A 23082-nucleotide genomic window follows, 5' to 3' on the forward strand; every position below is an offset into this window, starting at 1 on the left:
GCTACAGGATAATGCTATCCAATCCGCAGAATCCTTTACAAGTGCATTATATGAGCATCTATAGGGATGCATGGATCGAGCCATCCCGAGTAAAACCAAGACTCACTCTTCCAAAAAGAGGAAACCAGTCTGGTGGTCCCTGGCCGTAAATAAGCTGTACAACAGAAGGAGGAAACTACTACATGATAGAGCAAAATTCCAAAAAGGAAAGTCATCACTGATCATTATTAGCAAGAAACTACGATCGCTCATAAAATCATCCAAGGCCAGTTTCTAAAGAAAAATTGCCAAGGAATCTCAAGATAACCACAAAGCCTTCTTTAGCTATATCAAACATTTATTTGGCAACTCTCAGATATGCTTTGAGCTACTGCAAAATGGTGAAAAATACACTGAACCAACTGACATTGCCAACATCCTGGCAGACAAGTTTAGTGCAAACTTCACCCCTCCTCACCCCCAAAAGGACCCGTGTCCATCCCAGAAGAATGCAGAGCCCCAGACATCACGGACATGCAGGTAAAAACAGCCCTCTCCAAAGCTAAGAACACAGCATCAATGGGACTGGATGGTGTCCCAGGCTACGTCTTACACGAGCTCCAAAAGGAACTAAACCCTCATCTAAATTCACTGTTCAGACTCTGCCTTACCACAGGCTATGTACCCAAAGAGTGGCGTACAGCAACAGTCATCTCACTCCACAAAGGTGGTGCCACAACAGAACCTGGGAACTATTGCCCTATCAGCCTAGTCTGCAAAGCTATAGAGCGAATTATCATGGAACTCCTAAACAGAGACATTGGGAACCTCCAGACATTGGACCCTACCCAACTCAGCTTTGTTAAAGGCAGATCTTGCCTCCTAAACCTAGTTGACTTCTTTGAAACAGTTACTAAGGCCATAGATGAAGGGAAGGTAGTCCACACAGCCTATCTGGACCTCACTAAGGCCTTCAACACCATTCCCCACTCTGGCATCATAGACAAGCTTACCAGTTGAACATTAACCCCTATGTCACGAAATGCACAAACCGAAAGACAGCTGATTCACCCAGGCTAACACTGTGCTGAAAAGCAAATGAACTGTACAATCCAGTATGTCACGAAGTTGCGGGTGCCATGTCCGACTCTAAACCAGTCATAAGTGGCATCACACAGGTCTCAGTCCTGGGCCCCTTCCCGTTCAGTAAATACTTCTCTGAGGTACAGATAAGCACGAGACGACTATGGCTGACCAAGTTCGCGGATGACTGCAATCTGGGGGCCATAACAGACTCTCTGGCTGACACAGACATCCTCCAGAAGGGTCTTAGAGACAGATACCTGGTGTCAAAACCATGGCCTCAAGCTGAATGCCAAAAAATGCATAGTCATCCCCTTTGGAAAAAACAAAGTGCCCACGAATTATCACATAGGTGGTAATCCACTAGGTACAGAAAATGTAATTAGGGACCTGGGGACCCAGGTAGATAGTAACCTCTCCTTTGATAATCACATTGCCAAAGTGGTTAGATATTCCTTCTATGTAGCCCACCTAATCCGAAAGGGTTCAGCACTAGATCAAGAGAGGTCATTGTGCCCCTCTACTTATCATTCATTAGGCCCATAATAGAGTACAATTCCCCATTTGGTATGTACCTTAATTGGCACATGCAACAGCTGATAAGACCACCGAAGTACCTCACCAAGAGGATCATGGGCCTTAAAGAGATGCCCTATGCAGCTCGACTAAAGAAACTCCAGCTCTTCTTGGTTTCTTACTGCCTGCTCAGAGGTGATCTATGCCTGATGTATAAGGCCATGTCCAACCCGGAATTAATGGATATGCTCCACCTCAAGAAAAACAAATCTCTTAGAGTCACACACTCCAGTGAATTAAACCTCAGCAAAGCAATAAACAGAATGTGCTGGAAGGATAGATTCCTTTCCCAGAGACTTCCATTGCTCTGGAATAGAATCCCAGTTGATGTTAGGCAGAGCCCCTCGCAGACTCTCTTCAAGAGGAATCTTGACGAGTGGATAGGAAATTGTAAATTTACCCCTGGGATCACTTCAGTGGCCCTGCTAGACAGAGGCCCAGGAAACTAATTTAAAAGGGAGGCGAAAGCCAACACATTCTGGCTAGGCTTATAAATGCCCTTGGGCAGATAGCTCTAGGGACCTAAACCTTGTCACTACAATAAACAGAACATGCCGGAGGGATAGATTCCAGTCCCAGAGACTTCACATACTCCAGAATAAACTACCTATCTATATCAAACAAAGCTCCTCATTAGCACTCTTCAAGAAAAATCTTGATGATTGGATGGGAAATAGGAAATTCACCCTGGGGATCACTTCTGTGTCTCTGCTCGACAGTGGCACAGGAAAGGAAATTCACCCTGGGAATCACTTCTGCGTCTCTGCTCGACAGTGGCACAGGAAAATAAAATTTTTGGGTGGCAAAAGCCAGGGTACCTTTTTGGCTGGGCTTGTATAGGCCCCAAGGCCGATAGCCTAGTACCTACCTATGAATCTTGCCTAAAAAAGGGAAAATGGGGACAGCAAGAGCCTTGGCCAGTATTCAGAAGCATAGGGGCGACAGGTGCAAACCATCTGTAGCGAAGCAACAAGGCTTGTCTATCATGTCATCACAGACAGACAGAGACTGGATTCCCTTTGAATGACACCAGAAGCTCAGCCAATTGTTGAAGTTTATCATCTTTCTGTTATATTGCAGTATCATGTAGATGAAGGTAAGATGCTACTCAAGGTTTGACCCTGTGTGTGCCAGCATGTGGTGCATCAACCCATATACGATATGGTCATGGCCTTTGCATACAGTAAGCCTGCTGAGGTTAGCAAATGTGAAAAAAAACTTTGTGCAGACTGTCAGCAAGTAAAGTCTGTATTGCACCCTCTAACTCCATATTGCTTGCTGAAGTGTAAAGAAGTACTTAGCTTGGATTAGGAACACCGCACTTGCCAAGTGTGTGTGTGTGTGTGTGTGTGTGTGTGTGTGTGTGTGTGTGTGTGTCTCCCTGGGGAGAGAGCAACCTTTTTGGAGACAACTCACACTTCTTAAAAGTATAAGTGGTATACTCATCTCTGTCAAGTCTGATGATGTCACCATCCTACAAATATACCTGTGGAAATGTGAAATCCCAGTAATGTGTATAGCATGTCATGTAAATGCATACTGCTGTAGTATCATAATGTAGTTAGGTAGGGGTTTGAAACCTGCACTTGCCTACTGTGTGTGTGTGTCTCCCTGTGAAGGAGCAACCTTTCTGGAGACTACCACTTAGTATACTCATCTTTGTCAAGTCTGATGATGTCACCAACCTACAAATATACCTGTGGAAAGGTGAAATCCCAGTAATGTGTATTGCGTGTCGTGTAAATGCATACTGCTGTAGTATCATAATGTAGTTAGGCAAGAGTTTGAATCTCACACTTGCTGACTGTGTGTGTGTGTGTGTGTTCCAGGTGTGTGACACCATTGGCCAATGTGGAGTGGGTTTTGATTTTTCTAGTGTATGATATATCACAATGACAACTGTATGTGCATTACACATGTAAGGTAGCTGTGGGGCAAATCCATTTACATACATGTGACCTCAAGTATTTCATAGGTGGGTACTCTGCTTTCTCCATGAATGCATGTGTTATCTTTGCCAGAGCGTGCTGGCACTTTCCAGACCTTACGTCACTTCTGTATGCTTGTGACTTGCTTAGCCACTGCAGTGATCCCTGGTCTACGTCTTCTGTTTCACATCCACTCATCACAGTTTCTGTTGAAGAGTGTGAGTGAGGGTTTATGCTTGAGGTATATTTGAAACCTGTTCCAAAGCAAGCAAAGTCTGGCAAAGATGACTAATCATAGGTGTGCAACAACCTCTGTGGATCTGCATGCAAACCCTTTATTGCTTATGTGCTCCACAGAGGGATTTTCAAAATCCTTTGGTAATGTGATTATCAAAGGAGAGATGACTTAACATATGGCTCTATGTATACATTAGTACCTGTTCCACATTGTGGGGGCTACTACCTATGTGGTACTTTGGGGATACTTTGTTTTCTAAAAGTGGATAACTATGCTTTTTTAGGCTTATAGCTTTACAGCATGAGTTTGACTCAAGGTATCTCTCTGTATGATACCCTTTTGGAGGATGTGTGTGTCATCTGGAGAATAAAGAATAGCCCACAGTCTGCATTGTCATCAAACGTGGGCGGACATATCCCTACTGTGTTTGCTTATACCTAAGAAAGCTATATGCCAAACAGGAGTGGTCCCATGACTGAGTGCGGGTGAATACCACTTGTTACTGGCATAGAATAGTACATGGAGGCTGCAAATGTTACTGTGTGTCCTACATCTGTGCATCAATTGTCAAGCCATCATCTAACAATCGTGTTATGTATAATACCAGTATGTGGGATGGGTATGAATTGCTGGTGAGCTATAGCTTGGCTGTGTTGACCTCCCCTCCCTCACCTATAGCCTTGTTGACTGGCTTGAAGTCTATTAGATGTAGGAGCCATGATCTGGCCTTTAGAGAACCTAAGTGGGTATGGTGCAGTGTTTTCAGGGTCATAATGTCTCTGTTAATGAGTTCCATAATGCTGTGCTCCATAGCCTTCCAGATAACATTGGTTTGGCTTATAGGGTGAGAGTTTCCAGGACCTGTTGTAGTTCTACCCTTAATCAATTTATGTTAACATTTGCACTGGGTGTGACGAGGGTGGACAGGTTTAAGAATAAGTATATTAGAGGGTCAGGCCAGATTTGAAGCTTAGTAGACCATGCCAGATAGGTAGGATTAAGTTGGTTTGTACATATGCTGAGGAGGGATGCAGAGTATATTGTGAAATAGATGCTAAGGATGAAGCAACCAGGTAACCGGAAAAGAAGAATGCCTAAAATTAGGTTTATGGCTGTAGTGAGAGAGGACATGCAGGTGGATGGTGTGATAGAACAAGATGCAGAGGCCAAGAAGAAATGATGTACTGTGGCAACTCCTAATGGGAGCATCCGAAAGGAGAAGACGATGTTCTAGCTCAACCCTTGTGGCCTGTGAACACCATTACCGTGTGTCATTCCACAAGTATGTAACCTGTATAGAGGCTGCATCTGGACAGAGCGTTTAGGTGAGTGGTGACGTCATATGTCAGCTTGTGTATGACAGCCAGGGACACTGTCCAGTACCATTGCCACTGTGGTGTGTACTTTGTTAAAGAGATGTTTTAACTAGAGTGTCTGTGAAACATCAGGTTTTACATTCTTCAGGTCTGGAAATGTGGCCCTTGTGTAATGACAGGTTGGTGAAATCCACATTCAAACTGTCTGACAAGGAATTGGTAATGTCAGTCAGATAAGTGTACTTTGTGACCATTTACATTAACTGTGACCCGATCTGAGATTTCCCCTATAGATTATGAGCAACACTGAAGAAAGCTTTAGTGTTGTCTTTGGAATCCTTGCCATTTTGTATATTGAAGCTTGCCGTGTATGTTTATTGAGGGATTGTATTTTCCCAATGATACTGTCCACAGAGGTTATCCCTTCTTGGTATGTAACTCTTTTGGTACAACTTCACACCTTCTATTATATATTTAGTTTATGGCAGGGGTCCATGAGACTAATGCACTTTTACTGTATAAGTGAGAATTTCTTGTGTTTGTGTGTGCATTAATAAAGGATTATGCAGCTTGGACAGTGTTAACCTTAGTAAATCGAACCAATGACAGATAGCAACAACAGCATCACCCACAGCACAGTATCAACCCATGTCATACACACACACGTGTACTCAAGTTTCAAAATGTGTGTTGTACAATGCATACTGGCCACCAATAGAAAGTATGGAGTGTTAACACTGGCCAATACAGGGCATGTCACTCTGCCCATGTGTCTAATATGCACGTACATGCAGACACTGCACCTCCACCATGTTCACAAATGTACACCTGTAGACCTGTGCTGCACACACCCCACACTTACTTTCCACTGTATAACACATGCTGACACAACTACACACATCAGCCAAGTGGCACATGAGCAAACAAAACACAATTGGAATAAACACTGGTGGAAACAATACAACAGTGCTAATTACATCTTTAATGCATCATGCCTGCTCAGCTTCACCTTCAAGGATATCATTACACTTTACTGCTGACAACATGCTGCACATTCAACTATTGCTATACTTTATTAAAGTCACCCTCTGCATCAGCACCATGTTATCCTGTTCCTACATCAATGTTACAGATGACAGGAGGTGGTATATGTTTCATCATATGCACAGGGTGTGGTTGGTTTGCCAGAGGCCTACACTGAGCCATACAATCAACATGTGTGTGTGAGGGCCATGAATACTGTTATGGGCCAATGTTGATGTAATGTGTGCGGGTATGTGTTTGCCCTAGGTTTCTGGTTTATGTGTGTGTGTCTGCGTGCACACAGTTCCACCATGTGGCTGCCATATACGGGGATTTGTGAGACCACTACAGACTGCACCTGGCAGGCTTTACAGATCACCATCTCTGGTCATGGATATGGAACCTGTGCCTGACAGGGGTGCTACAGAGAGTATCCGGTACTAATCCAGACTGGGTACTATCCAAAGAGGTTGACATATGTCCACTGGATCCAGGTCCCTGCTGGGACTGGCCAGAGCCACGTGCATGTATTCTTCTAGGATGGTCTATGGACAGCCCCTCCAACATTGCTGGGGCTCGTGCTGGCACTACGGGAGCAGCTGTGACTTGCTGGACGTCCACAGTGACCTCCAGCTGCTGATGTTGCTGGCATACATCCACGTTGATGTGTCAACTGTCCCACACTGTACTGACACATGGACATGACATTGTGGAGGACATCCAATGTCTCACCCCAACGTCTTATCAATGACCTCAGTGTAATTAAGTATGGCACCTGCTGGGTCACGGATACTGTCATTTACAGAGGTGTTATGAGCCCTCTGTGCCCTTAGTCCCTGTCTGGTGTAACACTCCATTCATGTCTGTGCCTCCATGACAGCCTGGAACATGCATGTGGTAGAGGTGTGGCTCATCTGCCAAGGGTATGATGACCAGCAGTGCTCTGACAAGAACCCCTGGGCATCTGCCTATGTGGTACCGTTCCAGACATCTGGCTATGGCTGCTGTGTCCTGAGACATGTGCCATAGATACCACACTGTCCTGGCCAGTGCCATCCGTACACTGTCCTTCAGCTAAGGGCAATGGTGATGATGGATGTACAGGCAGTATGACTGTGTGCATGGATGGGGTGGAGACTTGTGTACTGTCAATTGGTGGCCTAACAACCGACCCTGACAAACCTGCCTGTGCCTCAACACACCTATCCTCATGATCACTGTCTGTCTCAGTGACATCAGGTTCCCTGCTGTACTGAACCAGCCCCAGCTCGGCACCTGTGAGAGGAAAACGGGAATCACACTTTAAGATCTGAACATGATGTCAGACCACAAGAATACATGTGCACATGCACACATGCGCACATGCACACATACAAAAATACACTCCTCCCTAAAGCAGACACACACAACACCAGCAATCTCAGCTCATACACAATAGCAGGTGATGGTTGGGTACAGTATCATAAGCAAAACAGTCCTATCACACATGTCAGCATACAGGATGTGTTGCTCAACAACATGCAGTGCAAGTGTAGATACTCCTTGTTACTAATGGTATACATGGCTTTGATGCATGTGTTTTGTTATTAGGTGATGGGCCTCCCCCTGGAGCACAATGCATACATGGACACAACATTGCTGTGCAGGTATTTAAAACTCTGTAATGTACTGTGCACCATAACAGACAGGTGTACATGCCATGGCTGGATGTGTTTCTGTGTGTCAGATAGGTATCCAATGCTGATTACAGCTCCTGTGTCATTAGCAGACACATTTTTAGCACATGCATGATGAGTATTCACACAACATCATCAGTGGTGCATGGATAATTGATGGAATACCATTCAGCCACATACCCAATGTACGGTACTTATGGTGAGTGTAGATCATATTGTGGACATGCCAGTGTCATCCATGACATGGCATGTTAAAACACAACTGCATATTTAAACACTACACATACCCAATGTGTGTCATATGACCTAACCACTCAATAACATCACAAGACATATGTCTCAGTTATGCAAATGGTGATTGGTATGCATATTGTTTAAAGGTGCATATGTGTGCACACATGCAACATTAAGGTGTATAGCAATGAAAGCTATGTGTAGTACTGTGGTTACAATAACTGGATGGGGTATGGTACCATAGGCCGTCATCATGAAGCATCATGTGGTCACTCAAGGCTACAAATATTTCCCAAACCAGCACTAATTATGCTGTACCGGAACTGTACTACCTTGGCTACATTCACCATTTCACAACCAGTTGTTACATGAGTTTGTAAGGAGGCCAATAAGGAGCATTTCCTGACATGAATGTGTAGTGTGTTACAGAGTGTTTACATGCCCCATGATAGGCCTCTACCCCTCAGGTATATTATGTGTAATGTGTGGATGCGATTTTGGATACTGGAGTGTGTCTTTACAGAGGGTTTGGGAATCCTTTATGTGTAGCATGTTAAAATGCTCTGTGTATGACATAGATGTGTATGTTATGTGCATGTTGAGTATCAACTGTGCCTATCCAATGGTCACTACAGTCTAGCCACATTTGTTTGAGACGGTCTGGGTATTGCATGTGTTTGAGGCAGCTAATCACATTAGTGAGCTGTGTGTGGTCTTACACCAAACATGCACAGCATGCATTATGGGTAGGTGTGTTACATGTTTACATGGCCTACACCTTAATTATGACATGCACTTTTTATTTACAATAATAAATGTAGAACACACTCACCAACATCTGTCTGCTGCCTTGATGTCACCCCAGAGGGACCTACATAGAGATGAGACAGTTTGTCAGTGGCCACAACTGTGGCATTGCTACTGTGTATTTGCAATCTTACAGTACAACAGTTTACATTCACCATTCATGGGGCTACAGATTATGTTCCAAATGATCAGTATTGCACAACAACAGGCTCCACATCTTTTAACGACACACTCGACATCTCACATATGCATGATCTACAAGTACAGATAACAGTAGTCTACAGATATGCCATGTTATCTGCATGCTCCATGTGTGCTTGCTGGGTGGCTCCAATCTCCATCATGGTGCATGTCTGCTGCTGTTGTTGGGCAGGTGCCACCAGGCTCAGGAGCAGCTCCTCCACTCTGGTGAGGGGGGGGGCGGATATTAACACCACCTCCTGTTGCAAGCTGTTGTCTCCACACATCAGCAGTATGCTGATAGACATGTCTGAGAAGATCACTGCAGTAGTGGCGTACCTGCTCATATGTCCGGTTATGCAGGCCTACTTCATTTACCCTGCGGACAACATCTTGCCACATTGCAGTACGCTCCTGCTGGTCCTGGCTGGTTCGTGAGAACATGAGACTGTAGTGCTGAATCATACTGGTAGTAATTGTCATCTTCAGCACTACTGTAAGTGGGGTTCCTGCGAAGTGCCATGATCCCTGGAAGACATAAATACGAAAATATGTCTGAGCAAGTCATATGGCACATTTAACATTATACAGTACAGATATCACTGAACTGCCATATATAGCAACCTATTAGCTAACCAAGAGTGAAACACTTTATCACTGCTCACCCCACAACTACTTGGAAGTGCCTGGCTCACTCTCAATCTAATGAACTATATTCTGCACAGCAACAACATAAAATCACTATATAAGACTATACAAGAGTACCTGGCACACTGTATGCAACACGGTGCACCACCTAGCCACAGCAGATATACATCAAGCTGATGTGTAGAGAAATATATCATCCATCACAATGAGTGTAAGGTCCAGTAAATGTATTACTATTATACCACACAACTTGTTCATGGCAAACCCGTGTCCAAAATATGTGCACAATTGGGAATACAGGTTGCATACTGCTGTAGTACACTATGAATGTTGCTAGATATGCAGTTATATGTTTTACCACACATATGTCAAAGGACATGTTACAGACATACCCGCACACACACCAGACATAATTACAGGACACAAAGGTATGACAACCCAGATAAGCTTTCAGTGTGTGCTATACAATACTGTGTGTCAGTACTTACACTACATTAATCTTGAGAAATGCAATCTGTGATGAATACAGGGACCACACAAAACAGTGGATGCAAGCAATGTGGACATACACTGTACTTTGCTGTACAGGCCCAGAGCTTCAAGTAGTACTGCAGTACACACAGGATTTGGATTCAACATCAGTACCAGTCAATAATCATAGAGGTAGTGCTTTAGCCTCCAATGACACACCCTAGTTAAATCCAAGGGACTTAATCACACTGTATGCAATAGCACTTTTTCTGCCTAGCAGCAGAATACACAGCTTTTGCTAGGATCAAAGCAAGGACCCATAATACCATGACATAAACAGTTTCCCACTAAGCTATCCCACAGATACATATCTTTGACGTATTCACAAACACATTGACCATCACAGTCAGTCAACAGTACAGAGAATCTATTGCAACAAGTAGATGTAGGTGTGTATGAGTATATACAACTCTCTCTCTCTCTATATATATATATATATATATATACACACACACACACACACACATACATCAATATATAACTCTCTCTCTATACATACACACATACATCAATTGGTGTACATGTACATGTACATGTATATGTAGGCACATATATATTTCACCTTTCATAGGCACATATACATTTCACCTTTCATAGTGAGAGTATACAGTTATACAAAAGATGTGAGGTGTACAGTAATGTAATAAAATATCACAGTCTTGGGATAAATGCATTGAAGGTGTTCACAGCCCAGGTAGCTTTAGCAGGCCTCACAGGCTTCAACATTGCAAACTGAACAAACCACCCACAGTGTTTAACCACTACATTTCATATACCATCACTGTATGTGGTCTTGTTGTCACACACTAAAACCTACATACAAATATACGCATACTAACCTTCACCAACATATATATCTCCACCCTTTACAAACAGTTGCAATATGTCCCCAGCTCTATGCACATATACAGATGTGAATATATTTGACACATATATATTTTTCTGTATGTGTGTGGCATACACACACAAGGTCCACACTGTTGTAAGTCCCTGGACCTCACAGCTGAACTGTTGGACCTTGCTGCAACACAAACAGGTGTCGCATATGAACACACACTAACATTAGGGGGGTATATATGGCTACAAATGCTAGATAAGCATACTAGACTGCTACAGCAGTTGCCAATGCTAAGCTACACTTTAATATGACTATCATGCATGTGTTCTGTCATACCCATGTTTATATAATGTCAGTGGTAATCCTCCCAACAGCCATTGGCCACACTACTGTACAGAACACAGATAACATGGATCAGATCTTTGACATTTAATGCTGAGCTACACATTTCACAGGTATGTCCCACTGCCCACAGGTACATACTGAATTGTCCATAGCAGTAGTTAAGCAGAACATCTATGCATAAATAAGTACTGCTGCCACATATGAATGGTTCACCTTATGTAGACTATTCTTCAATAACCTCTACTACATGCCAGTAAATACATGTGTTACATACCTTTCCTTTGTATGATTTGGTAATATTTCTTTTTCCTTTTCTCTGTCTCTGTCAGTGTCTGCAATAGAGTGATTGAGTTTGTTGGCAGAGATTGCAGCCTGCTTTTGTAGGTATTTGCACATGAGCATGTGATGGCCTCTGCGCCAATTAGTGGCCACCACTTGCTAATTGCATGCAGCCTGCTGTGTAGTAATTGCAGCAATCACTGTCATAGCAACTCGGTACTATAAATTGCTAACTCAGGTAGGCGTGGCCCTTTCTGCTTTCCAAGATGGAGATCATCCCTTTTTGCTGTGGACATCATTGTTTAAGACAGAATGTTGGTATAGTTCTTTTATCAGAAGCCAGGGGTGTAGCCAGAGATTTACATTTTGTACTCAGACCTAATGTTGCTGCTTCCAGTAACCGCTTGTCAGTGTAGAAATGTACTCACCCCTCAAAATGCTACCCCAAGATACATGGAAAGATGTACTTTCTTCAACTTTTACAATTAACTGCCATACAAAGCTAGTTATTGAGATGTATTCCTTTGACACAAGAATTGTTTGTGAATTGCTATACTGTGAATATTCATTTACTCAGTTCTAAACAGTTTGTGCTTTTTTAGTGCTGACATTAGCACAAGCTGCTCAGAAAAACTGGACACATGTCAGTACTGTGGGTATGCTTACCTACATCCTTGGTAGACCCTGCACACACAGGTATATTCTACATTTGGGTAGGGGTGCAGAAGTACAGAGAGCATAAGTATTATTGTGTGGATTTTATCTTCCTGGACTTACAGGGTTGCTGTGTACATGTTAGTTTATCAAGGCAAGTAGTCTGTCTGCGTAGCTCCCAACTGTGGACCTATCCACATGGTAGCCAGAGAATAGCATGTTATTTTTTGTTTGTGCACCACACAGGTCTTTTCAGCAATAGAGCAATGGCATTGCTACATTTGGTTGCTGCTAGTACATGGCTACATCCATTTGTATTTCAGTGTTGTATTCCTACATAAGGGTATGCTTCTGAAACTCCTTCCAAAGCTATTTGCACAGTGTGTAACAGCAGAAATGCTGATATGCCTCTGTGTTTCTGCCTCTGTCAGACCTTTCAATCACTCAGGTACATATTTGAACAGACTCTGGGAAAAGTAAGGAAAAAGTCAGGGGCACCTTTAAAATGTTAGTGCCATTAAGTTGAAATATTGAGAGAATCAGAGCATATGAATTAATACACTTTTTCTGAAGTAAAAGAAGTGTCTAACTCTTAATTATTGTCATTATTCATTAAGTGTAATTCACCACCTTTCTGGCCAAAGTCAGTAGTTTTAGGAGGGATTCAGAGGGACAGAGCTAAAATTTGTGTCAAAATCAGGGACATCCCTGAAAATTAGGGACAGTTGGGAGGTATGGCCTCTGCCCTAAACAGATATGCCAGTGTTTGTCCTGCTGTGATACTGTGTGGGGTTGTAAAGTGATGTTGTAACATTATTTCCTGCTAGAATGGCTGCTTCTCTTATCACAGTCATGTAATGTAATCCCACAACAACTGTTGGTAAAGATCTACAGAACAAGTTGTGTGGTATGGCATTCCTATTTTTCTTTTACATTCACTCATTCTGATGCATGATATATTTATTTCAGCACCAACTTGTATATCTACCGTGGCTTAGTGGTACTTCATGTTGTGTAGTGTGTACAAGGTCCGGGGTTCAAGACTGACAGAAGTGTTTTATTTTGCTCCTGAGCAGAACAAGGGCCCTCACATACAGAGTGACTAAGGCACTTTTAAGCAGTTGTAAGCGGGTTTGCGTGATGCTTAGCTAAGCGCAAACAAGAGCACACTCACGCAAACCCACTAACTACTGCTTAATAGTGCTTACTCCCGCTAACCGCCGCGCTCATTTCTTTGAAAGAAAAAAAATGGGGAGATAAGAAAGTGGTGAAAAAGGGGCACAAAGAGGGAAAGACAGTATGGAAAGTAGCTCAGGATGTGCAGGACGGGTGTAGGGAAGGTCCATAGCTGCCCATTTCTTTAACAGCAACAGCTGTGCATATGGAATAAATTTGGAGGTGGATATGAAACCTTCAACCCCTGAGAGAGGGGGGTAGGACAACAAAGTATGCCGTAATGCCAGTAAAATTACATTTTATGTGTCCAGTGGACATGTGTGCAAAATGGGCAGCTATGTATGGAGCGTAATTTTTATTTTGGGGAGCAAATTGCCCTTTTTTTTTCAGGTGAGAGTGGAATGTGGGGTAGGAGAGTAGGTATATTTGGGTAGGAGAGTAGGTATATTTGGGTAGGTAAACAGACAAGACAAACAAGACGCATGCAGGGGTTGTATATGACACATTGTGGGTGAACACCTTTGATGGGGATGGCCGTTTGGTAATCGCAAGCCCATGAGCCCACAGATGGAAGCAGTGGGACTGAGGTCCCCACCCATGGGCAGTCACCACTGCACCTTCACAGCCCAGAGGGTGGCTGTGTAGGAGGGGCAGGCTGACCCAGGAGTTGCGCCATTCATGCCACAAGCTGGCGTAGAGGTTCTGCAACAGAGCGTTCAATCTCTCTACGCACCACAGCCTTGACCGTTCGAAGGGTGATAGGTGGTCCTCCTCCACCCACACTTGCACGGGGAGGCCGAGCCCCATCCCATGCAGCGCTTCCACCTAAAGGTGGCACAGGGTCAACGGAGGAGGAGGTCCCAGGCTGGGCACCGGACCTGCTGGTGCCAGGTGCCATGGCCAACTGAGGTGGGACAGGTGGGTCCGCTGGGACCGGTCTTCCCATCCAAACTATATTTTGGAGGGTTTAATAAAGATATGGGTTAGTAACAGTCAACAGCATTTCCAATTAGTTATAACAGCATGCAGAAGTTTTCCAATTAACCCAACACACCAGATTTTCAACAGTTGAAAAGCAAGCATAACACATGCGTATATAGAACAATAGTGGACATTACAACAGCATGCAGGTTGAATTGATGGCAACAGGCCACCAATATTGTGTTATTTTAACAGGGCACATGCAAAGAGATAAATGCAAATATTTATAAACCAATAGGATATATGTCCCAACAAATGTTTTGAAATTAGACATACCGACTTGAGGTGTGGAATTGCATTTTTTATGCACATACAATAGTGTGGAAAAGGATAGCTCAATTAACAACATATATCCTTCTAGTTTTCACCATGTTCCTATTAACTGCAGTTATATGTCCCTTACATGTATTACTATGCTACCCAATGTCCTTATATTGTGCAATTGGATTTTTCTAGATCATTATATAAATGAGTTGTATCTTACATACAAACTGAAAAGATGCAGATGTTACTGCTACATATTTTGAGAGTTGCTCACACACGCACTACTGCTAAGATGGCACACTGACAGCTCTACTTTCATATAATTATCTAGATATGTGCAGGTGAAAGTATCAGTTATATGTTAACAGCTCCCTACATTTCTGGCAGCAAACTGACATTTCTGTGGAACAAAATACCAAGCTACTCATGTGCCAGATTAATCTGTACATGCTGGTCATGAACCAACAGTTGAGGGCTGTAAATATGCATAAAAGCTACTGGCACTCCCTTCATCCATGTTATGTGGGCCTACCCAAGTGTGGGTTAATACTGCTTAATACAACAGTACTATTTGTAAAATGCAACAGTACAACAACATATAAAAAAATGACACAGACGCACTCCAGGAATTATACATTTATTAAATGATTATTACACCTTTATTTATTGGGTTAAAACACTTTTTGAAGGCTCTCTCATTTATTTTATATAACAGTACATGCAGAATAATTACTAACCTGCCTGATGACACAGCCTTTGCAACCTATCTTCATGGGCTTTCTGATTCATAGCCCACACACCTGCAGCTGTGAAGTAAATGCAGTGATATTGAGACATACCTATCCATAGTATAGACAAGCATAGCAATTCTTAACTACTTAATACAATGGCTACTTACTCAGTACTGGGGCATTAGGCATTGCACGGGACTCCTGGTCCAGTTGATCCTCCTTGCGTCACTTCAGGTTAGAATAATGGTGCCTGACCTGCTCACCAGTCCAAGGAACGCCAGTGGCACTGGTGATATCATGAGCTAGACTGGCCTCCGTTTTATATTGAGTGCCCTGGTACTGGCCCCACAGGAGTCTTTCCTCATGATTGTGGGCAAGGAGCCAAACCATTAATTTGGTCTCCTCAGTGCCCCAGCGTTGTGCATGAAATCGAGTGCCTTCTGCAACACCGGCCATGCTGACTGCAGAAGGGAGCTACAACCAGTTATGGCAAGTATTCCTGCCTGTGGGGCTTAAATATGCCTCATTTTCCGCACTTATTTGTGATTGGCCAGTTTTGAAAAAACTCAGCTGTAGGCACACCTGCTTAGCTGATGTTAGCAATGTTTAATATTCCTTTGATAGATATGTGTCTGTTGAAAGTGCATGGTTATGAAATGCTGTCATGGCTTAGTGGTTATGTACTGTGACTGTAGTGCACAGTATCCTGAGTTTGAGCCCTGTCACTGCTTTTTATTTTCATACTGGCCAGACCTGAATGGTTAAGGTACAGTAAAGGAGGTGTGGCCATGTTTAGCCCACTTTGCTCAACTTTACCGACTTTACCCAACGTTGCTCAATGTTGCCCGACGCGCTGGTTAGCGCTGTGCGCAGCTGCGCGCAATCTGCTGGTTAGCATGGTCTGCAGCTACGCACAACTACATTGCGCTTGTTAATGCGCTGCTCAACTACAAGCAATTGGTTTTAAGTATGCTAAATACTGCTAAAATGTGCTTAGCAGTGCTTTATATTGCTTAAAATAAGTATTCCTCCTCCGACTGCTTGGCGGTGTCGCCATCTGGCTCTTGGGCCCGGGGCAGGGTGGCTGGCTCAGGGTGGCCTCAGCGCAGGTCAGACCGGGCAGCGGACTCGGCCCCGGGGGACGGTTTTGATGTTTATGACTGGGACTCGAGTTCCAGGCCTCGGACTCGGTGCTTGATGGGACGACCTCCCTCCATCACTTTCGGCTCCGGACACGACAGCCAGGAAAACCGGTCTGGACAGAACCAGGAGGAGTGGGGCCCAAATCCTCTTGACCCATCCAGCTCGTTTACCACCACCCCCCTGGACCATTGTGGACTGGGGGTTTAGCAGCTCCCTGGCTGGGTCTTTGGCAGTTCCCCAAGGTAGCCAGATTACCGGGAGGCCTGGTCCCTCCTGAGGGTTCTTCTTGAGTTGTCTTCAGAGGAACCCCAAGGAAGGATGGCCAAGAGGAAGCTGCGTGTGGACTCCCCATGCGAGTACAGCCGGACACTGATTATGGATGATGCGGGAGGTCCCCCGGTCGTCCGGATGATGTCTCTTCTGCAGACATCTTAGAGATCCTCAAATATCACTCCTGTCCCCAGAGGTTTTGAATTCTTTAACATCCTGTTTAATCAGGATCTTCTGTCTCAACTATTAAAGTTCAAACTAGCTGCTATCTCTAAAGTTCATGAAATCACGGATCTCCTTTTGATGAGCAGCAGACTATGCAAATTTTTCATTAAGGTCTGAGTCTGTTAAGACCACCAGTTTTCATCCCTGCACCTCCGTGGGATCTTGATTTAATCATCCCTTTGTTCAAAAGGTGCTCTCTAGTTTCTGTCTTCAACAATCCTAGAACTACCAGTTCTTTTCGAAATTCTCTCTAATGAAGCAGAATACACTCTCCTAATTGGATGTTCACAGAAGGCAATTTTTTTTTTAGACAGGACTCAGCAACACCGTAAGTCAGACCAGTTGTTTGTGTCCTATCAAAACATCTGGAGATTATGAAATTACATAACTAAAAGTTACTCATGCCTCAGAATACATAACCATTTCACCTTCATATGTATGTAATTCGTTCACTACTACATATAACATTTGAATGCTTTTTACAAAACTTATACATGATAAATGTCAGGAAATATTTTTGTATACAGATTTCCAACACAAAATGGAACGTGCAGTAGTGGGACTCGAACTGGGAATGCCTCCTCTTTGTGCGAAGGCTCTAACCACTATGCTATCGCTATTTTGCTTAATTTGCATATTTTTTCTTATTATCCTTTTTGGTGTCTAAGCTGCTAACTGTAGCTAAGCAATGGACAATCCCGCGCAAATACGGGCAGCTATATCGGAAACAAAACAAAAATTTCTTTTAATTTTTAAATTTGTACGAGGTTTAACATATGGGGGAGTGTAGTGTTACAATGTACACATGTGAGCAGACTCGCTCGTGTAACTCTACATTTCTTGGGTTTTGTCAGTGCAGGGGCATGGAGTTTTGGACTGCTCGGCAGTCTGACACGTCCTCTACACTTGTCCACGCTCCATGTAAGCTTTAGAGTTGAGGCAGCGCCCCCTCATTAATATGCATGGTGTGCTGCCGTCATACTCTTAGACTGGCATTTCCATGTAAGACTAATCTAGTCTTAACACGGAAGATTAGTAAATCCCGGAGACTGTTTATGGTAGCCATTACCTCTGCCAGAAGGGTTTTAGAGATCCAGGCCTTGTCATCTTCGCCTTCTTATGTGATTTTCCACAAGGATAGAGTTTCTTTATGAACTAACCCCTACTTTCTACCCAAGGAAGTATCTGACACTAACATCAACCAAACTATTAATTTAGTGATTTTCTTCCCAAATTATTCCAACAAAGGGGAATATGCCTTGCATTTACTTTATGTTCATTGACAATTACATTTCTGTTGTCACAGAACAAAAGACATAGGAAAATCAAGTCAGCTGTTTCCTTTTCAAGTGCCAAGTTGGGTAAGGCAGTCAGTAAGATAGCTCTGGCAAAATGGATAAAAGATTGTATTTTATTGATTTGTGATGAGAATAAATTAACCTTGCCTAAGCCCCTGAAAGCAGACTCTATAATGTCTATAGCCATGGATGATATACATTCTATCTGTGTTGTCTGTCTTCATTCATCCTTGACTAGCCTCCCTCCATCCTCAAAGAATTTTTGGTGGAGCAGATCATATATCCTTCAAGTATTATGATTATTCAAACACAGCAGATATGGCTTCTATTTGGCTTATTTGATATATAATATGTATATGTGTGTGCTTATATACTTTTTGCAAACTCGATTGAAGAGAGAAAGGGAGAGAGACTGGGGTTAGTGTTGAAGCTTGAGAGCTGTAGTAACGGCCGAGTCAGTTCTGATATCAGAACTGAAACCATCTGTCATGGATAAATGAGGATAGAAAACACAGATGGGACGTTATAACGTATTGAAGAAAGGACCATACCGAATTTACAGGAAGTGGTATTTTACTTGGCATATATCAGTGCAAGGCACACTTATGTCAATATATTTTTCATTAAGCTAATTCTAAATAAATTTGAAGCTATGTTGTGCTCTTCATATTTCTCTAATCCATTATCTTGCTAATTTAACTGCCTCATACTTTTGCACATGTACTATTTTTAATATCATGCACATAGTGTATTTACTCAATCAGTGGTATGAGTACTGCAGGTGACACCGATCATGTTGATCTTGTATAACAGTCATTATACACAATTGTGCTTTAACATTCACTTTTAAATTGCATGTATAACTATCCATTATGTATATTCAGACCCTGCACTGCTTATACTGTTGTTCAGAACATACTTCATTAACACATTGAGAAAGTTACATAACAGCTATATTTTCTGCATTCAGTAATGTCCAAACTGTGACTAAAGTGCACTGCCACCAGTCTGATTTGCATGACTGATGACCAAGTCTTTATGCATACGAAGTTAAATTTGGAATTTTTGCCACAGGAAGTGAATTATCATTCCGTGAGGGGCACAATGCTAAATGGCTCACACAGGATGAATGAAAAGGGAGAATTTATATATAAATCAGTATGATTGTTTCTCAACTTTTTTTTTCTAATGCAAGTAAAAAAATCCTTAATTCTGCAGAGACATCACTTTGCATAGATTTGAACCCTGCACCTATGGCATTATAGTGGAACATTAACATTAACAGTTTCCCCCCTGAATATTTACAAAGTCATGTATTGAAAGTCAAGCACTTGTTCAGCTCTGCATTTCTGACATTGCTATTTTGACAGCAGTATACCCATGTTATGACACAGATATCAGTTGTCCTGTCACAGTAAAAATCTTTCTGAATTTGGTCCGTGTAGATGTGATGATAGTAAATCATGGGAGGTCTTTAAGAGAAAAATGTCTGATTTCCTTTTATATTATGTCATTGTAATCTTTGTACCAAGAAAGCATTTTATTAAGCTATGAGTATGAAGTTTGTTTTTTTTGTATTTCTCTGTTGTATGTAACTATGAGTTAGAAATGCTTTATCATCACAGGCAAATAATTTATCAAATGTTAACTAAAGTATGTATTAAGATTATCTCCTAAATCAGTAAATATAAACATTATCAGTAATATTTTTTCTCTCTAACACACACTCTCTGTAAATGTACTTCTCAATAGCAGGTGTTCTAAACAATTGATGTAGAATTGCTAAAGAGTCACACCTGCAATACATTATCTAGCTGAAGGTCTTAATATACAGTCATATTCTGCTCAGGAATGTGCTCATTGTTGTGTAGGTACCACCAAACTTAAACTACCTAGCACATCAAGCAGGTGGAGTGATTCAGGAATGATAATCAGCTGTGACCTATTTAACATATTCAACATGCTCAAAGGGGTTAATTTACATGATATAAGCAGAATTTGGTGCTATGACATTTGCATTGTGCTTGTGAAGTGTGCTTGGTTTCCTTATTAACCTTGCCTAAGCCCCTGAAAGCAACTGTAGAACCATTGGATTTGAAATACATTTTGGAAAGCTGTTTGAAATCTTTCAAGGTAGGTAATGTTTATAAGCACTGCTTACAGGTTTATTTTTTGAATGTTTTCAGTTGCAGTGATTACTGTGTGACTTTGTAAAGTTGTATTGTTATGAACATACAAACAGTTTATCAGTTATTTATTTACTTCTATGTCCTGGGGTTTTGGCAGCATTCCAAGGATGTTCAGCTGTGTCTGACATATAGCAGCTTAGTGGGTAATTGTTACTTAAAAAAAAATGTTATTTGTGTATGCAGTTCTGTCTACCTAGTAGATGGATATGTTTCACTATTCTATTTTCACAGTATTAATGTTTGTTCATGTCTGTAGTCATTTTATCCATGGGGAGCATATTAGGTTTTTACAGGTCTTGCATTAATATTTCAAAAATGTTTTTACGTTTTAAAAATGGTGATGTCTTCATAATGAATAGTATCTCCCCAGTATTAAATCAACTTGTAAACCCCCACCCACTTTTGTGTTGGTTGTGTCTGTATACTTTCCTTCCCATCACTACAGGGGTATGGCACTGAAATGGAAAAAAAATGGAGTCAGTCCCATAGAAACCCCCCCTCATTCTCAAACTCTCCGTCTCCATTGAGCATGGTTCCTAGACCTCATTTAACTGACAAGTCCTTCCTTGACAGTATCAGGCAGCAGATGGGTGATGGTATCAATGCCATGGGTGAGACTATAATACTGTGAGATATAGGGTCAGTGATACGATCAGAAAGAGTGATTAATGCCAAGGCTGTGGCATGGGAGCCAAGAGCCTCCTACTGAACCATTAGTCACTGAGATAAAGTAGTTTCTGTCAACTTTAAGGGATCCAGGCAGCTCAGAAGAGGTCCACAGTGCTGTTATGGATGTTTAGTCAGAGTTAAGAGGACAACCAGAGGATTTCAACTAGTGATGTTCTGGAAAATACATGTAAATCCATTTAATGTTTAAAGGTTCTCTTAAGTTATCTTCAGATGTATGTTAATAATACCTCTATCAACTGCAATTTGTGTGTCTAGTGACATCTGGCATTGAGATACAGTGGACATTCGCACATGGTATGGGCATACTTTTTTGTGTACAGTTGTATATCTACAACTGTAAAAAGTTATTTGCATGTGTTGTTGCTTTATTCAGGTGTAGGTAGTATATTGCAATAATTTTTGTATTTCTTCTATTTTTCTGTTTTCTTGATGTATTAACAGGTGAGGCAAGCAACAGCACTGTGCATTTCCAACTGACTGATGTTGGAGGATCGGCACATCAGACAAGTATAACAGTGAAGAACAAGCTCAAACTGGGGTTGCAGAGTGTATGTCTGAGTCAGAGGGCATGACTTCCACATTCTGGACACTGTTATGCTTGTGTACCCCTGACAGAGAAGGATCTGGGAGTGGACAGGTTGATTGGAGTACAGTTGATCAGGGTAGAGTGGTTACCCCAGTTACAAAGCTGCTGGAATCTCTCTCTGGCTAATGCGTCTCTGGCTAATGCGAAGTTGACGTGCCACACAGCAGTGTCAGTAGATGTGCTCAGAGAAGGCATGCTTACCACTTACTGATGTTGGTGTGTCAGTATCTGACACCCAGCATATGTTCGGCACCATTGTGGTGGCACAGGCAAGTACCACCAGGTTCATGGAAGAGATAAGAGTACTGTATGTTGTGCATTCTGAAATATGTGACCACACGAACTGTTTTTGTGACTCTTTGGACCAAATGAATATTACACTGGACACAACAGTGCCTGTTATGGAACATGTACTGGGATAAAGTTGGCATCCATGAGGATGATCATCTGGTACACTGTCAGATGTTGGCTGACATGGCCGTGGGCTTACCACATCCTGCTCCCACAGTAGTAGTATTTCCACGACTCGGTCAGCGGTGGATGTGCCCACATGCAGACATTGTCAGCCACTTGGTCAAGGTCATTGACCTAGTCAGGTTGACAATTCATCTGGTATACATTGTTCATGTTGCATCCCGATTTCTAGCCTGAGTCATGGAACTTCCATTGCAACCTCTGGCAGATGTAGTTCATGTGGGGGGGAACAGACATCAGTGATGAACTGAATCCTCTGCCATGCATAGGTCACACCTGCCCAAGATACCAAGACATAATGGTAGCAGAGTTGTGGCTGTGTTCCTACACACAGTACGCCTCCTATTTAACCATGACATGTCACACACGATCACATTGTTCAAAACTGACTTATTCACATTGAGAGATACTGGCCCCTGACAGTGCATATTTGCTGTGATCTCCACTCACATGCATACAATTTTTTTTTTGTGTCAGGCTTGCTGTCCTTTAACCCCCCCCCCCCCACACACACACACACACACGCACACATGCTGTTCAAGTGATGATGACTGTGCTCTGCCATTGGCAAAGTTATGTGATTTAGGGTAGCCTATGTCTGATGCACAGATTAGCGAACTCATGCATGTTTCGTCAAGTACATGTTTTCATCAGGATCCATCATAATTTTCAGTTTGTTTTAGTCAGCTAAACTACAATTATGTTGTTAATTGTAGTGGT

At 42.5% G+C, this 23082-nt stretch overlaps 1 protein-coding gene across 1 annotated transcript in view; it reads left to right on the forward strand.

Moving 5' to 3' along the window:
• Positions 1-23082, forward strand: part of GUCA1ANB (GUCA1A neighbor) — a 187845-nt gene that overhangs the window by 58164 nt on the left and 106599 nt on the right. The window lies entirely within an intron of this gene.

Source organism: Protopterus annectens, chromosome 7.part0, assembly GCF_019279795.1.
Source record: "Protopterus annectens isolate FY-2018-M chromosome 7.part0, PAN1.0, whole genome shotgun sequence".
Taxonomy (NCBI): domain Eukaryota; kingdom Metazoa; phylum Chordata; order Ceratodontiformes; family Protopteridae; genus Protopterus; species Protopterus annectens.